Here is an 18,301-nt window from a genome sequence, read left to right as displayed (position 1 = left end):
TTGCGTTTGCTAGATGCAGGAGCATCTGAGGGCTTGTTGGTGTTGGGGTGTGTTTTTTTTTCTTTTATTGCTGTATGGGAGCAAGTGGGCCCAAGTTCAAATCCCAGATGAGCCCGATTTGCAGCTCCTTGTTTTGAGTAGTGTCTGGGTACATGGTGGCTCGTTGGTCTAGGGGTATGATTCTCACTTCGGGTGTGAGAGGTCCCGGGTTCAAATCCCGGACGAGCCCACATTGAGCATATTGCTGAGAAGTATCAGTCAATTCTGCCTTCTTTCGGTCAATACTACTCCTGCATGTTTTTGTGCTGATTTCTCCCTGTTCGTAGTTCCTCATCTGCAATTTAAACTTTGTACAACACTTCGCTCTTTGGGTTCCGGTGCTTTCACTGAAAGGTGGGGGTGTGTCTAAAATTGTTCAGATCGGCTGCCATGCAGGGTAGCCGTTTGCGGTTGACTGGAGGCTTGTGTCCTTTGCTTTGATGTTTTTCTCTATATTGGTTTACAATGTTCAGAGAGCGTTACACTGAACATTTAAAGGTCCCAGGTTCGATCCTGGGTTTACTCAGAGTGGAGCCGTGAATGCTTTTCGGACACGATTCTGATGCTTGCTGGTTAGTTGCGTTTCGCAGACGCTCCTTGAATGTTTTCTACACTTCAAACAGATGTGCAGACACTGTTGGTTCCATGGTGTAACGGTTAGAACTCTGGACTCTGAATCCAGTGATCCGAGTTCAAATCTCGGTGGAACCTTCAAGAGTGTGCTTGGCTAGGAGGAGCTTTGGGGTATGTCACAACTTTTTCCATAAAGTCCATTTTTTTTTGGAGCGTCCATTCAGGTATAAGTTTGAGGGCTCGTGTACGTGGGTTAGGGGGACCTGCGCGCTGACCCCAAAAAATTTTTGCTGGACGCGGCGTCGATGTCTGCCGGACCGCGCCGGCCCACGGGAGACCCCTGACCGGCCAGGAGGATCTGGACCCCCGAGAGGCCCCGCGGAAGCCCACCCAAATTTGTGGCCCCTAAATGCCATTCAGCACTTCTCCACAGGGTGGCGCACGGAGCAGTACACCTCAGGTTTAAAACAGTGGCATTTACCCGAATGGGGGGTGGACGATTTTTTTGCCCACGAAACCTATATTTGTCCATTTGACCTTTAAAGTTACAGAATGACCACGGAACCGATGCGGACCCCCCTCGGACCCCCAACCCGGGTCCCACTTACCCATTATTTGTCCATTTGACCATTATATTCACACAATGACTGCGGATCATCTGCGGACCCCTTGCGGACCCCCACCCTGGGTCCCACGAACCCAGTATTTGTCCATTTGACCATTATATTCACACAATGACTGCGGATCATCTGCGGACCCCTTTGCTGACCCCCACCCTGGGTCCCACGAACCCACTATTTGTCCATTTGACCATTATTTTCACACAATGACTGCGGATCATCTGCGGACCACTTGCGGACCACCACCCTGGGTCCCACGAACCCACTATTTGTCCATTTGACCATTATATTCACAGAATGACCACGGATCACATGCGGAACATTTGCGGACCCCACCCCCTGGTCCCACGGACCCAATATTTGTCCATTTGACCATTAGCGTTAGAAATGGGCCTCGGTTGGACATTTTTTTCTGAGACATCCCAGGGGCCCAAAACTTGGAACGGTGGCTCCTGGGGCCTCCCCCAGTGAGCTTACGAAGGCCCGGGGCCCAAGAGCCCTTGCAATCAGTGTTTCGTGGACGTGGGCTCCCTTCTGTAACCCTTTGACCCCTTAATGAGATCGTAGGGCCACCAGACTTCTATGCCCGTTTGAGGGGATCCCCCGGAGACACATATCCAAATTTTGGCCCGATTGGACCGTTGCGAACCGTGTCCACGAACCCGCTAGTCCGAACCCATTCAAGTAAATGGCAGGTGGGACTTTTTTAGAAAAGTCCAACGGACCCAAAATTCAGTTTGGTGGGTCAAGGGGCCGCCTCGAGTGAGCTGCCAATGGTGCACGGCCGTAGGGACCTTGCAAGTCATGTCCACGAAACAACTATTCTAATACTGTAGAATATGCATAGAAAAAAAGTTTGATTTTGGTTAATTTCCCCATATGTGGTGCATGTCCACCAGCAATTAATTTGATGGGATATGTGTCCACTTGCAGTTTATTAAATAGCATTCCTATATGAATATATGGAAAGTGGGATATGTGTTCAATTGCTGTTTATTAAATAGCAATTCTCTTACTGTTAATGAAAACACCTCTACTGTACTCAGCACGCTCAGCAGAGTCCATTCATGCCAGTTTTATCACATAATACTGTAAAATATGCATAAAAATTAATGTCCATGGGAGCACTACGGAGGTCCCGCCGAATAAATTGTAAAAGGACATTATTTTAAAAAAAAAACCTCCCAGTTGCCATTTATTCAGCGCACCCTTCATAGTGGTTCCGTGGACAGATGAATTTTAGCGATTTTGTGGTTGAAGTCTCATCAGATGTACTCTGCAAGCTCCGAGGAATCCATTTTTGTAAGTTTTGTCCCATAATACTGTAGAAATGTGCATAGAAAAAATGTTGGATTTTGGTGTTCACCAAATTGTCACACACTTTGCCAAGCTGTAACTCCGCCAAAACGGGGCCAAACTGCACCAAATTTGGGTCAGAGTAAGACCTCCAGAAGGCCTACCGAACACCGCTGCCCCCCATCCATAACACCCCGGGGGGCGGAGTTATGGCCCCCCACATTTTTGATAGTCAAATGGAAGGAAGAGACCTAGCGACTTGAAACTTTTTTTATTATGAGGCCTAGAGAAAACATTTGTACTGTACTCAGGGCACTCAGAGGAATCCATTTTTGTAAGTTTTATCCCATTATACTGTAGAAATATGCATATAAAAAATGATGTGGTGCATGTTAACCAAAATGTCACACACTTTGCCAAGCTGGGTGGTCGCATACGGTAGGCCCCTCGACCCTCTAGGGATCTCCCGAATTTCAGTCCCGGGGTCCACCGCATTGCGAAGAAATTAGCAAAAAAATAGTACCATCCACCCCCCCTCGCACCTACTCATCCATGCCGGCCAGTGTGCACCCTCCCCGGCTAGAGAAGACAGTTCGAGGGGGGTGGAAGTCGGAAGAAAAAATTTTTCAGGAGGCCTAGAGAAAACACTTGTACTGTACTCAGGGCACTCAGAGGAATCCATTTTTGTAAGTTTTATCCCATTATACTGTAGAAATATGCATAGAAAAATGTTGGATTTTGGTTAATTTCACCACATGTGGTGCATGTTAACCAAAATGTCACACACTTTGCCAAGCTGTAACTCCGCCAAAACGGGGCCAAAATGCACCAAAATTGGGTCAGAGTAAGACCTCCAGAAGACCTACCGAACACCATTGCCCCCCCATCCATAACATCCTGGGGGGCGGAGTTATGGCCCCCCACATTTTTGATAGTCAAATGGAAGGAAGAGACCTAGCGACTTGAAACTCGGTGACGTAATAGCCCTCGAAGGGCCCTCTCTGAAGCCACCTCCCCCAAGTCGATAGACCCCCGGGGGCCAGAGATACGGGCCCGCAAATGCAAAAAGTCCCAAAATTTGACCGGCCATAACTCACCCAAAGAGAGGGGAAAGAACACCAAACTCTGGTCAATATTAGACCTTTGGGACCCCTATCAGACGACACCAGCCCCATGTTTCTATGACCCGGGGGTCCGAGTTACGGCCCCCCAAAATGTGGCATTTGAACCGTTATAACTCAGGAACCGGACCACCCAGGAACTCGTGGGTGGTCGCATACGGTAGGCCCCTCGACCCTCTAGGGATCTCCCGAATTTCAGCCCCGGGGTCCACCGCATCGCGGAGAAATTAGCAAAAAAATAGTACCATCCACCCCCCCTCGCACCTACTCATCCATGCCGCCAGGGTGCACCTTCCCCGGCTAGAGAAGGCAGCTCGAGGGGGGTGGAAGTGGGAAGAAAAAAATTTTCATGAGGCCTAGAGAAAACACTTGTACTGTACTCAGGGCACTCAGAGGAATCCATTTTTGTAAGTTTTATCCCATTATACTGTAGAAATATGCATAGAAAAAATGTTGGATTTTGGTGAATATTAACCAAAATGTCACACACTTTGCCAAACTGTAACTCCCCCACAACGGGGCCAAACTGCACCAAAATCGGGTCAAAGTCAGACCAGGGGGATCTCTATCCGACGCCACCAGCCCCAAGTCCCTGAACCCCCGGGAGGCGGAGATACGGTGCCCCAAATTTGGTGTCCATCCAATATGAATAAATGGCAAGTGGGATATGTGTCCAACTTAGGTTTAACAAAAAGCAATTGTATTAAATTTGATTTAATTAAATATAGGCAATATTGTTGATCAAAACGCCTGCAGTGTACTCAGACAGCTCAGCAGAGTCCATTCATGTAAGTTTTATCACAATATACTGTAGAATTTGCATAAAAAATAATGTCCACGGGAGCACTACGGAGGTCCCGCTGAATAAATTGTAAATGGAATTTTTTTTTTAAAAAACCTCCCATTTGCCATTTATTCAGCAAGCCCTTCCTAATTGTTCCGCGGACAGATAAATTTTAGCGGTTTCGTGGTTGAAGTCTCATCAGCTGTACTCTGCAAGCTTCCAGGAATCCATTTTTGTAAGTTTTATCCCATAATACTGTAGAATTTACATAAAAATGAGCGTTGAATTTTGGCACACATGTGCACCACATGTGGTGCGAATCTCACTTTTCATTAAATAACAACTGTATTTAACTTTATTTATTTCAAATGTGTGTTATTGTTAATGAAAAGACCTTTACTGTACTCAGGACACCCAGAGGAATCCATTCATGTAAGTTTTATCCAATAATAATGTAAAATATGCATAAAAATGTATGTCCACAGGAGCGCTATGGAGGTCCCGCTGAATAAATTGTAAATGTACATTTTTTTTTAAAAAACCTCCCGTTTGCCATTTATTCAGCATGCCCTTCCTAATGGTTCCGTGGACAGATAAATTTTAGTGATTTCGTGGTTGAAGTCTCATCTGCTGTACACTGCAAGCTCCGAAGAACCCATTTTTGTAAGTTTTGTCCCATAATACTGTAGAATTATGCATAGAAAAATTTTGGATTTTGGTTAATTTCACCACATGTGCTGCATGTCCACCCGCAATTTATTTGAACCCCATTCAAATATATGGCAGGTGGGACTTTTTTAGAAAAATCCCAGAGGCCCGAAATTCCCCGAAGGCGAGGGAAAAATTCGGAGCCTCCTGCACAAAATCTCTCCCTCAGCCCTCTCTGACTCTTACATGATCAGAGCATTTTGAGAGATTTGAGGGTGCCGGGCGGGCATTTTTTTTCAAGGTCCTACAGCTTCGTGCTTTGGGGACATGGGAGAGGGGCCCCTGAGATGCTCGAATCTCGAATCTGGGGGCCCTACGACCCATAGTCTCCGAAGGGCTGATGTCCCACCTCCAATGTAAACACGTACCGGTTTGGTGGACAATCCCTCTGGTTTTTGACCTTTTGACCCCTAAGGAAGGTCGTAGGGCCACCAAACTTCTCTGCCCGGTCAAGGGGGTCCCCATGAGGCAATCATACCAAATTCGGCCCGATCCGACCCCGGCGAGCCGTGTCCACGAAACCGCTAGGCCGAACACATTCAAGTAATTGGCAGGTGGAATGTTTTTAAAAACGTCCTAGGGGCCCGAAATTTGGAACGGTGGCTCCTGAGGGCCCCTAAAACGTGCTGTCAAAAGCGTGAGGACCTAGCGTGATGCACTTTTCTCCTTGGGTCCTACGACTATGTGTTTCGGGGCCCTGGTTGAGGGGCCCCTGAGATGCCAGAATCTCAAATCTGGGGGCCCTACGACCTACCCTCTCTGAACTTTGGAAGTCCCACCTCCAATCAAAACGTGTACCTGTTTGGTGGACGTGGGGTCCCTTCTGTGACCGTTTGACCCCTAAAGAAGGTCGTAGGGCCACCAGACTTTTATGCCCAGTCGAGGGGGTCCCCATGAGACACATATCCAAAATTCGGCCCGATCGGACCCTTGCGAGTCCTGTCCACGAACCCGCTAGGCCGGAAACATTCAAGTATATGGCAGGAGAGACTTTTTTAGAAAAGACCCAGGGGCCCGAAATTCGGATCGGTGGGTCAAGGGGCCGCCCCGAGTGAGCTTCCGAAAGCGCGGGGCCCTGGGGCCCTCGCGAGTTGTGTCCACGAATCGGCTAGGCCGAACCCATTCAAGTATGTGCCAGGTGGGACTTTTTTAGAAAAGACCCAGGGGCCCGAAATTCGGATTGGTGGGTCCAGGGGCCGCCCCGATTGAGCTACCGAAAGAAAAATTCGGAGCCTACTGCACAAAATCTCTCCCTTGGCCCTCTCTGACTCTTACATGATCAGAGCCTTTTGAGAGATTTCAGGGTGCCGGACGGGTATTTTTTTTCAAGGTCCTACAGCTTCGTGCTTTGGGGACATGGGAGAGGGGCCCCTGAGATGCAAGAATCTGGAATATGGGGGCCCTACGTCCTATCGTCTCCGAACTGTGGATGTCCCACCTTCAATCAAAACGTGTACCGATTTGGAACGTACCAATTTTTAGAAACGTCCCAGGGGTCCCAAATTTCACAGCGGGGTCCGTGGGGCCCCCCCAGTGACCTCACCGAGACCGCGGGCTGATCGGAGCGACTTGCGTCGGCGACCCCGAAATGGCCAGAGGGGGCGCCGGTGAGCGCCCGCGGGCCGGGACGCCCACCCCCCACCTCTGGGACCCTTTTGGGAATGTTCCGTAAAAATAGTGGAAAATTGGACAAATAGTGGTTCCGTGGGACCAGGGGTCCTCGCGGGTCCGATCCGCGATGATAATGGTTAAATGGACAAATAATGGGTTCGTGGTCACGGGGGTCCGCACAGTGGACCCATATGGCGGGTGGACAAAACGCAGCTCGCTGGGATGCGAAGCCCACCCTAGAACAGCCCCGGCCATTCGTTTAATGGGAGAAACGCCAAACAATAGGGTCCTGGGAGCGAATACCCCCAATGGCCAGCAGAACGATGGCAAAAATACCTTTATAGGGTTCGTGGTCACGGGGGTCCGCACAGCGGACCCATATGGCGGGTGGACAAAACGCGGCCCGCTGGGATGCGAAGCCCACCCTAGAACTGCCCCGGCCATTCGTTTAATGGGAGAAAGGCCAAATAATAGGGTCCTGGGAGCGAATACCCCCTACGGCCAGCAGAACGATGGCAAAAGGACCTATATAGGGTTCGTGGGGGTGGGGGGGCTCTCCCAGTGGTCAACATCACCCCCTAGAGGTGTCAATACTTGGTTTACTGCGGATTCCCTATGGAAAAGGCCAATCCAAGATGGCGCCGCACATGGCTGCTTCAGTGCTTGGCTCTCCAGTGTTTGTACTGTTTTTGTTCGTTTTTCCTGTTTTTTGTTTAACAAACACGATCAGTTTCACCAGGGATGAACTGCTGAACATTCGGCAGAACACACCACATGATATTTTTCCGGATTTCTATTATACAGACGTTTTACTGAACATTGTTATCGGAGGAGCAGCGGCGCTGATCAAGCGCTTCAGGACGCGCAGACGGGGAAAGCGAGCGGGAGCGCTCGTCAGACTCAGGAAGCGCGGATTTCGAACGCCGTTGCCTAGCATCCATCTCGCAAATCTCCGCTCTCTACCCAACAAAACGGACGAACTCCTTCTGCTCTCTCGGACAAATAAGGATTTCTCTCACTCTGCTGCTCTGTGTTTCACGGAAACCTGGCTGAATGACGCCATACCGGACAGCGCACTCCATCTGCCGGGCTTTCAGCTGTTTAGAGCGGATCGCGACGCAGAATCAACAGGGAAATCGCGCGGCGGCGGGACATGCTTTTACATCAATGAACGGTGGTGTACAGATGTAACTGTGTTAAAGAAGATGTGCTGTCCTGATCTAGAAACGCAGTTTATCAACTGCAAGCCGTTCTATTCGCCGCGGGAGTTTCACTCGCTCATTCTGGTTAGTGTTTACATTCCACCTCAAGCGCATGTGAGCTCAGCTTTACAGAAACTCGCTGATCAGATCACAGACACAGAACAACAACACCCGGACTCTGTTTTAATCATTCTTGGGGACTTTAATAAAGCCAATCTCTCCCGTGAACTGCCAAAATACAGACAGCATGTTACCTGTCCCACCAGAGACAGTAATATACTGGATCACTGTTACACCACAATAAAGGATGCATATCACTCTGTTCCACGAGCAGCTTTGGGACGTTCTGATCACTGTCTGGTTCATCTTATACCGACCTACAAGCAGAAAATTAAATCTGCTAAACCTGTAGTAAAGACTGTGAAGAGATGGACCAGCGAAACAGAGCAGGATTTACAATCTTGTTTTGACATCACAGACTGGAGCGTTTTTGAAGCTGCTACCACCGATCTGGACGAACTCACAGAGACTGTAACATCCTATATTAGTTTCTGTGAGGATATATGCATTCCTACCAGGACTTATTTACCATTCAACAATGATAAGCCATGGTTTACAGTAAAACTCAGACACCTTCGTCAGGCCAAAGAGGATGCCTACAGAAATGGGGACAGGGTCTTGTACAATCAGGCCAGGAACACACTGAACAAAGAGATTAGAGCGGCTAAAAAGACCTATGCTAAAAAGTTGGAAGACCAGTTTACTTCCAACGACTCTACTTCAGTTTGGAGAGGACTGAGAGCCATCACAAACTACAAGACACCATCCCCTTGCACTGAGGCTAATCAACGACTTGCTAACGACCTGAATGAGTTTTATTGTAGATTTGAAACCCCCAACACCCACTCTGACCATCTCCCTACATAACCATTAACACCTCCTGCAATCCCCCTCTCCATACCTCCTGCTCTTCAAATCTGTGAAGATGATGTGCGCCAGGTCTTCAAGAAAAACAAAAGAAGAAAAGCACCAGGCCCAGATGGCGTTACACCAGCCTGTCTGAAAATCTGTGCTGACCAGCTGGCCCCCATCTTTTCACAGATCTTCAACAGATCTCTGGAGTTGTGTGAAGTGCCTTCCTGCTTCAAACGCTCCACCATAATCCCCATTCCAAAGAAACCCAAGATAACAGGACTTAACGACTACAGACCTGTGGCTCTAACGTCTGTCATCATGAAGTCGTTTGAAAAACTGGTTCTGGCTTATCTGAAGGACATCACTGGACCCTTACTGGACCCCCTGCAGTTTGCGTACCGAGCAAACAGGTCCGTGGATGATGCAATCAACATGGCATTGCACTTCATCCTGCAACATCTGGACAAAACAGGGACTTATGTGAGGATCCTGTTTGTGGACTTTAGTTTGGCTTTCAACACCATCATCCCAACAACCCTCCAAACCAAACTGACCCAGCTCTCTGTTCCTAGCTCTATCTGTCAGTGGATCACCAGCTTTCTGACAGATAGGCAACAGTTAGTGAGACTGGGGAAATTCATGTCAAACAGCTGCTCCACCAACACTGGTGCCCCTCAGGGATGTGTTCTCTCCCCTCTGCTCTTCTCCCTGTACACCAACGACTGCACCTCTAAAGACCCCTCTGTCAAGCTCCTGATGTTTGCAGACGATACTACAGTCATCGGCCTCATCCAGGACGGTGACGAGTCTGCTTACAGACAGGAGGTTGAGCAGCTGGCTGTCTGGTGCAGTCTTAACAACCTGGAGCTGAACACGCTCAAAACAGTGGAGATGACTGTGGACTTTAGGAGAAACCCCCCTGCACTTTCCCCACTCACCATCATGAACAGCACTGTGGCTGCAGTGGAGTCATTCAGATTCCTGGGAACCACCATCTCTCAGGACCTGAAGTGGGACAATCACATTGGCTCCATTGTGAAAAAAGCCCAACAAAGGTTGTACTTCCTTCGCCAGCTGAGGAAGTTTAACCTGCCACAGGAGCTGCTGAAACAGTTCTACTCAGCCGTCATTGAGTCAGTCCTGTGTACTTCAATTACTGTCTGGTTTGGTTCAGCTACAAAATCAGATATCAGAAGACTACAGAGAACTGTTCGGACTGCTGAAAGGATTATTGGTGCTCCCCTGCCCACCCTCCAAGAACTGTACACATCCAGAGTGAGGAAAAGGACTCAGAAAATCACTCTGGATCCCTCACATCCAAGTCACCCCATCTTTGAACTTTTGCCATCTGGCCGGCGCCTCAGAGCCACAAATAAAAGAATAGCAAGGCACAAGAATAGTTTCTTCCCCCAGGCAATCTACCTCATGAACAGATAAATGTTTCCCACTTAAACGTATGCTTATGCAAAAATGTGCAATATCCTTATATTTATTTGTTACCCCTCCATCCTAGAACATTCCTGCATCTCACTCAATCCTATTCCATTATCATTTATAGCACAATTGTTTATACACTTATTTATTTGCCAATTTGTAATTCTCCTGTAATTTTTTTTTTTTTTTGTCTGTGTGTTGTTGTCTCTGTTTACTGGAAGCTTATGTCACTAAAACAAATTCCTTGTATGCGCAAGCATACTTGGCAATAAAGCTCTTTCTGATTCTGATTCTGATTCTGTAAGCCGACTCGTCCCGTTGGCCAGTTTTCTAAAGGAGAAAATGGATCCAAATTGACAGTACAATCCCTTCGAACCATTATGCGGTATATGGCAATTTAAATGAATGGGTTTTTTTCCACGAACCCATTATGTGTACTACCTCTGTGGCAGTGTGTCTTAAAATGTATTGCTACAGTGGCCTCCTTTAACCATGGCCTCCAAACAATCTAGAACTCACATAAAACTGAGCTGGAACTAAATTGAGAAGATCGATGTCACCTGACCCTCTGTGGAGAAGCAGTACAGACCTCAGACAGCTTCTCATCAGCAAGATTTGCGTGGCAGTGCCACAATGTAGACTTCAGCTGTTAAATTCAGCTCTTGTGTTTTGTCGTTGATATTTTAATCAACATTATTCTACAAAGGTAGGTTAAGCTAGAGCTGGTAGGTAAAAATTGAGTTTCTCAGAAATCTGGTCAGTGCATGAGCTCTATTTCTGCCCTTGTCAGCTAAGAGGCAGGATGTTGGAGCGACCGTAGCATCGAACAGAGTGAAATACGTGGCAAAGTGGCCTCCACTGAGTAGCAACTTGTGGCTCGTTGGTCTAGGGGTATGATTCTCGCTTAGGGTGCGAGAGGTCCCGGGTTCAAATCCCGGACGAGCCCTCTTCTGTCTTTGCAGCATCTTTTCTTGAGCAGTTTCAGTCCATTCTGCCATCCCGGGTCAATCATACGCCACTGTCAATTAAGACTAAAGCTGCGCCTGCATGTTTTCATGCCCACTTCTCTCTGCTCTTCTTAGTTCTTAATCTGCAGTTTAAACTTTGACTTTACATTTTTCCAAAAATTGGTTTAGGAATGCAGCCCAAGCAGTGGAGATATGGCAAAAAATAGATTCTTGGATCGTTTCAAGGCGCTGTGAGCCTTCATCTTGCGTTTGCTAGATGCAGTAGCATCTGAGGGCTTGTTGGTGTTGGGGTGTGTTTTTTTTTTCTATTGCTGTATGGGAGCAAGTGGACCCAAGTTCAAATCCCAGATGAACCCGCTTTGTAGGTCCTTGTTTTGAGTAGTGTCTGGTTACATGGTGGCTCGTTGGTCTAGGGGTATGATTCTCGCTTCGGGTGTGCGAAGTCCCGGGTTCAAATCCCGGACGAACCCACATTGAGCATATTGCTGAGAAGTATCAGTCATTTCTGCCTTCTTTCGGCAAATAATACTCCTGCTTGTTTTCGTACCGATTTCTCCCTGTTCGTAGTTCCTCATCTCCAATTTAAACTTTGTACAACACTTCGCTCTTTGGGTTCCCGCGCTTTCACTGAAAGGTGGGGGTGTGTCTAAGATGGTTCAGATCGGCTGCCATGCAGGGTAGCCGTTTGCGGTTGACTGGAGGCTCGGGTCCTTTGCTTTGATGTTTTTCTCAATATTGGTTTACAAGGTTCAGAGAGCGTTACACTGAACATTTAAAGGTCCCAGGTTCGATCCTGGGTTTACTCAGAGTGGAGCCGTGAATGCTTTTCGGACACCATTCTGATGCTTGCTGGTTAGTTGCTTTTCGCAGAGCTTCCTTGAATGTTTTCTACACTTCAAACAGATGTGCAGACACTGTTGGTTCCATGGTGTAACGGTTAGCACTCTGGACTCTGAATCCAGTGATCCAAGTTCAAATCTTGGTGGAAGCTTCAAGAGTCTGTCTGGCTGTGCTTGGCAAGGAGGAGCTTTGGGGTATGTCACAACTTTCTCTGTGGCAGTGTGTCTTAAAATGTACAGCTACAGTGGCCTCCTTTAACCATGGCCTCCAAACAATCTAGAACTCACATAAAACTGATCTGGAACTAAATTGAGAAGACCGATGTCACCTGACCCTCTGTGGAGAAGCAGTACAGACCTCAGACAGCTTCTCATCAGCAAGATTTGCGTGGCAGTGCCACAATGTAGACTTCAGCTGTTAAATTCAGCTCTTGTGTTTTGTCGTTGATATTTTAATCAACATTATTCTACAAAGGTAGGTTAAGCTAGAGCTGGTAGGTAAAAATTGAGTTTCTCAGAAATCTGGTCAGTGCATGAGCTCTATTTCTGCCCTTGTCAGCTAAGAGGCAGGATGTTGGAGCGACCGTAGCATCGAACAGAGTGAATTACATGGCAAAGTGGCCTCCACTGAGCAGCAACTTGTGGCTTGTTGGTCTAGGGGTAAGATTCTCGCTTAGGGTGCGAGAGGTCCCGGGTTCAAATCCTGGACGAGCCCTCTTCTGTCTTTGCAGCATCTTTTCTTGAGAAGTTTCAGTCCATTCTGCCATCCCGGGTCAATCATACGCCACTGTCAATTAAGACTAAAGCTGCGTCTGCATGTTTTCATGCCCACTTCTCTCTGCTCTTCTTAGTTCTTAATCTGCAGTTTAAACTTTGACTTGACATTTTTCCAAAAATTGGTTTAGGAATGCAGCCCAAGCAGTGGAGATATGGCAAACAAATAGATTCTTGGATCGCTTCACAGCCCCGTGAGCCTTCATATTGCATTTGCTAGATGCAGGAGCATCTGAGGGCTTGTTGGTGTTGGGGTGTGTTTTTTTTTCTTTTATTGCTGTATGGGAGCAAGTGGGCCCAAGTTCAAATCCCAGATGAGCCCGCTTTGCAGCTCCTTGTTTTGAGTAGTGTCTGGGTGCATGGTGGCTCGTTGGTCTAGGGGTATGATTCTCGCTTTGGGTGTGAGAGGTCCCGGGTTCAAATCCCGGACGAGCCCACATTGAGCATATTGCTGAGAAATATCAATCAATTCTGCCTTCTTTCGGTCAATAGTACTCCTGCATATTCTCATGCCGATTTCTCCCTGTTCGTAGTTCCTCATCTGCAATTTAAACTTTGTACAACACTTCGCTCTTTGGGTTCCCGCACTTTCACTGAAAGGTGGGGGTGTGTCTAAGATGGTTCAGATCGGCTGCCATGCAGGGTAGCCGTTTGCGGTTGACTGGAGGCTCGTGTCCTTTGCTATGATGTTTTTCTCAATATTGGTTTACAAGGTTCAGAGAGCGTTACTCTGAACATTTAAAGGTCCCAGGGTTGATCCTGGGTTTACTCAGAGTGGAGCCGTGAATGCTTTTCGGACACCATTCTGATGCTTGCTGGTTAGTTGCTTTTCGCAGAGCCTCCTTGAATGTTTTCTACACTTCAAACAGATGTGCAGACACTGTTGGTTCCATGGTGTAACGGTTAGCACTCTGGACTCTGAATCCAGTGATCTGAGTTCAAATCTTGGTGGAACCTTCAAGAGTCTGTCTGGCTGTGCTTGGCAAGGAGGAGCTTTGGGGTATGTCACAACTTTCTCTGTGGCAGTGTGTCTTAAAATGTATTGCTACCATGGCCTCCAAACAATCTAGAACTCACATAAAACTGAGCTGGAACTAAATTGAGAAGACAGATGTCACCTGACCCTCTGTGGAGAAGCAGTACAGACCTCAGACAGCTTCTCATCAGCAAGATTTGCGTGGCAGTGTCACAATGTAGACTTCTGCTGTTAAATTCAGCTCTTGTGTTTTGTAGTTGATATTTTAATCAACATTATTCTACAAAAGTAGGCCAAGCTAGAGCTGGTAGGTAAAAATTGAGTTTCTCAGAAATCTGGTCAGTGCATCTGGTCAGAGCTCTATTACTGCTCTTGTCAGCTAAGAGGCAGGATGTTGGAGCGACCGTAGCATCGAACAGAGTGAAATACGTGGCAAATTGGCCTCCACTGAGCAGCAACTTGTGGCTCGTTGGTCTAGGGGTATGATTCTCGCTTAGGGTGCGAGAGGTCCCTGGTTCAAATCCCGGACGAGCCCTTTTCTGTCTTTGCAGCATCTTTTCTTGAGCAGTTTCAGTCCATTCTGCCATCCCGGGTCAAACATACGCCACTGTCAAATAAGACTAAAGCTGCGTCTGCATGTTTTCATGCCCACTTCTCTCTGCTCTTCTTAGTTCTTAATCTGCAGTTTAAACTTTGACTTGACATTTTTCCAAAAATTGGTTTAGGAATGCAGCCCAAGCAGTGGAGATATGGCAAAAAATAGATTCTTGGATCGCTTCACAGCCCTGTGAGCCTTCATCTTGCGTTCGCTAGTTGCAGGAGCATCTGAGGGCTTGTTGGTGTTGGGGTGTGTTTTTTTTATTTTATTGCTGTATGGGAGCAAGTAGAGCCAAGTTCAAATCCCAGATGAGCCTGCTTTGCAGCTCCTTGTTTTGAGTAGTGTCAGGCTACATGGTGGCTCGTTGGTCTAGGGGTATGATTATCGCTTAGGGTGCGAGAGGTCCCGGGTTCAAATCCCGGACGAGCCCTCTTCTGTCTTTGCAGCATCTTTTCTTGAGCAGTTTCAGACCATTCTGCCATCCCGGGTCAATCATACGCCACTGTCAATTAAGACTAAAGCTGCGTCTGCATGTTTTCATGCCCACTTCTCTCTGCTCTTCTTAGTTCTTAATCTGCAGTTTAAACTTTGACTTTACATTTTTCCAAAAATTGGTTTAGGAATGCAGCCCAAGCAGTGGAGATATGGCAAAAAATAGATTCTTGGATCGCTTTACGGCCCTGTGAGCCTTCATCTTGCGTTTGCTAGATGCAGGAGCATCTGAGGGCTTGTTGGTGTTGGGGTGTGTGTTTTTTTTCTTTTATTGCTGTATGGGAGCAAGTGGGCCCAAGTTCAAATCCCAGATGAGCCCGCTTTGCAGCTCCTTGTTTTGAGTAGTGTCTGGGTACATGGTGGCTCGTTGGTCTAGAGGTATGATTCTCGCTTCGGGTGTGAGAGGTCCCGGGTTCAAATCCCGGACGAGCCCACATTGAGCATATTGCTGAGAAGTATCAGTCAATTCTGCCTTCTTTTGGTCAATAGTACTCCTGCATGTTTTCGTGCTGATTTCTCCCTGTTCGTAGTTCCTCATCTGCAATTTATACTTTGTACAACACTTCGCTCTTTGGGTTCCCGCACTTTCACTGAAAGGTGGGGGTGTGTCTAAGATGGTTCAGATCGGCTGCCATGCAGGGTAGCCATTTGCGGTTGACTGGAGGCTCGTGTCCTTTGCTTTGATGTTTTTCTCAATATTGGTTTACAAGGTTCAGAGAGCGTTACACTGAACATTTAAAGGTCCCAGGTTCGATCCTGGGTTTACTCAGAGTGGAGCCGTGAATGCTTTTGGACACCATTCTGATGCTTGCTGGTTAGTTGCTTTTCGCAGATGCTCCTTGAATGTTTTCTACACTTCAAACAGATGTGCAGACACTGTTGGTTCCATGGTGTAATGGTTAGCACTCTGGACTCTGAATCCAGTGATCCGAGTTCAACTCTTGGTGGAACCTTGGGGTCTGTCTGGCTGTGCTTGGCAAGGAGGAGCTTTGGGGTAGGTCACAACTTTCTCTGTGGCATTGTGTCTTAAAATGTATTGCTACAGTGGCCTCCTTTAACCATGGCCTCCAAACAATCTAGAACTCACATAAAACTGAACTGGAACTAAATTGAGAAGACAGATGTCACCTGACCCTCTGTGGAGAAGCAGTACAGACCTCAGACAGCTCATCAGCAAGATTTGCGTGGCAGTGCCACAATGTAGACTTCTGCTGTTAAATTCAGCTCTTGTGTTTTGTTGTTGATATTTTAATCAACATTATTCTACAAAGGTAGGCCAAGCTAGAGCTGGTAGGTAAAAATTGAGTTTCTCAGAAATCTGGTCAGTGCATCTGGTCAGAGCTCTATTTCTGCCCTTGTCAGCTAAGAGGCAGGATGTTGGAGCGACCGTAGCATCGAACAGAGTGATTTACATGGCAAAGTGGCCTCCACTGAGCAGCAACTTGTGGCTCGTTGGTCTAAGGGTATGATTCTCGCTTAGGGTGCGAGAGGTCCCGGGTTCAGATCCCGGACGAGCCCTCTTCTGTCTTTGCAGCATCTTTTCTTGAGCAGTTTCAGTCCATTCTGCCATCCCGGGTCAATCATACGCCACTGTCAATTAAGACTAAAGCTGCGTCTGCATGTTTTCATGCCCACTTCTCTCTGCTCTTCTTAGTTTTTAATCTGCAGTTTAAACTTTGACTTGACATTTTTCCAAAAATTGGTTTAGGAATGCAGCCCAAGCAGTGGAGATATGGCAAAAAATAGATTCTTGGATCGCTTTACGGCCCTGTGAGCCTTCATCTTGCGTTTGCTAGTTGCAGTAGCATTTGAGGGCTTTTTGGTGTTGGGGTGTGTTTTTTTTTCTTTTTTTGCTGTATGGGAGCAAGTGGACCCAAGTTCAAATCCCAGATGAACCCGCTTTGCAGCTCCTTGTTTTGAGTAGTGTCTGGTTACATGGTGGCTCGTTGGTCTAGGGGTATGATTCTCGCTTCGGGTGAAAGAGGTCCCGGGTTCAAATCCTGGACTAGCCCACATTGAGCATATTGCTGAGAAGTATCAGTCATTTCTGCCTTCTTTCAACCAATAATACTCCTGCATGTTTTCGTGCCGATTTCTCCCTGTTCGTAGTTCCTCATCTCCAATTTAAACTTTGTACAACACTTCGCTCTTTGGGTTTGTAACGCTTTGACTCGGATAACTCAGTATAAGTCCATTAAAATGAAGAGATATGAAGCGAGGAGTTGGTGTCTCACACATTTAATGGTTGGTACACTGCAACCCGCTCTTCTCATACATGAGATATCAACTCTTCCTTGGCGTTACAAATAAACAAAGACAGAAGAATAACAAGAGGCAGAGCTTATTATCTGTCGTGGTTCTCGTTACACAGTCACGTAGTCCTTCTACGTCATCACCAAACAGCGCCTTAAAGTCAAGCAATCAGTCTCTTAAAGGGCACACCGCAATATAACTTGATGCATGCAAAACATACAGTTTTGGCCGTTACAGATTCCCCACCGGAAAGAAAAAGGCTGTCCTCAGCCGTACACAACATAAGGACAACATTTGAATTCAGCTCCATACATGGAAACTTGGAAATCCATCAACACAAATGTTTTACATACACATGGAAATAACTGGCATACATGTCAGTACAAGCTTCACATTACACAGTATGCTTTTAAAAGACATATCACAGAAAAAACAAAAGCTTGTGTAACCAACCCATGTGTAAAACAATTTTCTTCTCTTTTTCCTCCACACAACACATGAAAACATAAGAACTAGAACACCATTGCCACGCAAGGAAAGTAAAGCATATTAGTAACTTTTAACACATGAGGAATCCAAACCACCAGACACATTACTACTTCAGATCCAATCTGTCAGTATGATACTCGTTAGTCCATTTATTGTCTGACCACCCGGATGTGATTCTAGGTGCCAGTCTAGGTCTGAGATTGTAGTGATGACCTTCAAGATCAGCGTCAAAGTCAGGAAGATGTGCATGTTGTGAAGATGTATTAACATCAGTGTCAGCATTAGGAGTACAACTATTCATGTTAAGCTTGGTCGCGTCATGGGAATTGTCAATGGAATCATCACAATTAATATCGGCCTCACTAGGCAGAGAAAAGCATGCATCTTGAGGTTGGTCCTCACCCCTCTGTCTCACCAGCAACCTGTCCTCCAACCCCTCATAGGGTGTTTCAGACTCATCCTGAGGACCACTTGGTGTATGGCTGCTGTATGCGTTCCAAGTGTGGAAAGGCTGCATATTGACCACATGGTAGACACCCGCATCCTGTCCTGTGTCCAGCTTTGCAAGTCTGTAATTCACATCAGACAAAACCTGAGTGACACGGTATG

The 18,301-nt window shown here is 47.0% G+C and overlaps 9 non-coding genes across 9 annotated transcripts; all 9 read left to right on the top strand.

The window, feature by feature from the left end:
- The first annotated feature begins 157 nt into the window (after positions 1–157).
- Positions 158–229, top strand: trnap-cgg (transfer RNA proline (anticodon CGG)). The gene has a single exon. It is a non-coding gene; the product is annotated as a tRNA-Pro (tRNA).
- A 10,948-nt stretch (positions 230–11,177) lies between these two features.
- trnap-agg (transfer RNA proline (anticodon AGG)) lies at positions 11,178–11,249 on the top strand. Its single transcript has one exon. It is a non-coding gene; the product is annotated as a tRNA-Pro (tRNA).
- A 1,504-nt stretch (positions 11,250–12,753) lies between these two features.
- trnap-agg (transfer RNA proline (anticodon AGG)) lies at positions 12,754–12,825 on the top strand. Its single transcript has one exon. It is a non-coding gene; the product is annotated as a tRNA-Pro (tRNA).
- Positions 12,826–13,248: 423 nt separating this feature from the next.
- On the top strand, positions 13,249–13,320 carry trnap-ugg (transfer RNA proline (anticodon UGG)). The gene has a single exon. It is a non-coding gene; the product is annotated as a tRNA-Pro (tRNA).
- Positions 13,321–14,323: 1,003 nt separating this feature from the next.
- On the top strand, positions 14,324–14,395 carry trnap-agg (transfer RNA proline (anticodon AGG)). The gene has a single exon. It is a non-coding gene; the product is annotated as a tRNA-Pro (tRNA).
- Positions 14,396–14,816: 421 nt separating this feature from the next.
- On the top strand, positions 14,817–14,888 carry trnap-agg (transfer RNA proline (anticodon AGG)). Its single transcript has one exon. It is a non-coding gene; the product is annotated as a tRNA-Pro (tRNA).
- A 423-nt stretch (positions 14,889–15,311) lies between these two features.
- Positions 15,312–15,383, top strand: trnap-cgg (transfer RNA proline (anticodon CGG)). Its single transcript has one exon. It is a non-coding gene; the product is annotated as a tRNA-Pro (tRNA).
- A 448-nt stretch (positions 15,384–15,831) lies between these two features.
- trnaq-cug (transfer RNA glutamine (anticodon CUG)) lies at positions 15,832–15,903 on the top strand. Its single transcript has one exon. It is a non-coding gene; the product is annotated as a tRNA-Gln (tRNA).
- A 493-nt stretch (positions 15,904–16,396) lies between these two features.
- Positions 16,397–16,468, top strand: trnap-agg (transfer RNA proline (anticodon AGG)). Its single transcript has one exon. It is a non-coding gene; the product is annotated as a tRNA-Pro (tRNA).
- Positions 16,469–18,301: the final 1,833 nt, after the last annotated feature.

Source organism: Carassius carassius, chromosome 1 (genome assembly GCF_963082965.1).
Source record: "Carassius carassius chromosome 1, fCarCar2.1, whole genome shotgun sequence".
NCBI lineage: Eukaryota > Metazoa > Chordata > Actinopteri > Cypriniformes > Cyprinidae > Carassius > Carassius carassius.
The sequence above is the reverse complement of the archived record's forward strand: the minus strand, read 5'-3'. Positions and strand labels throughout refer to the sequence as shown.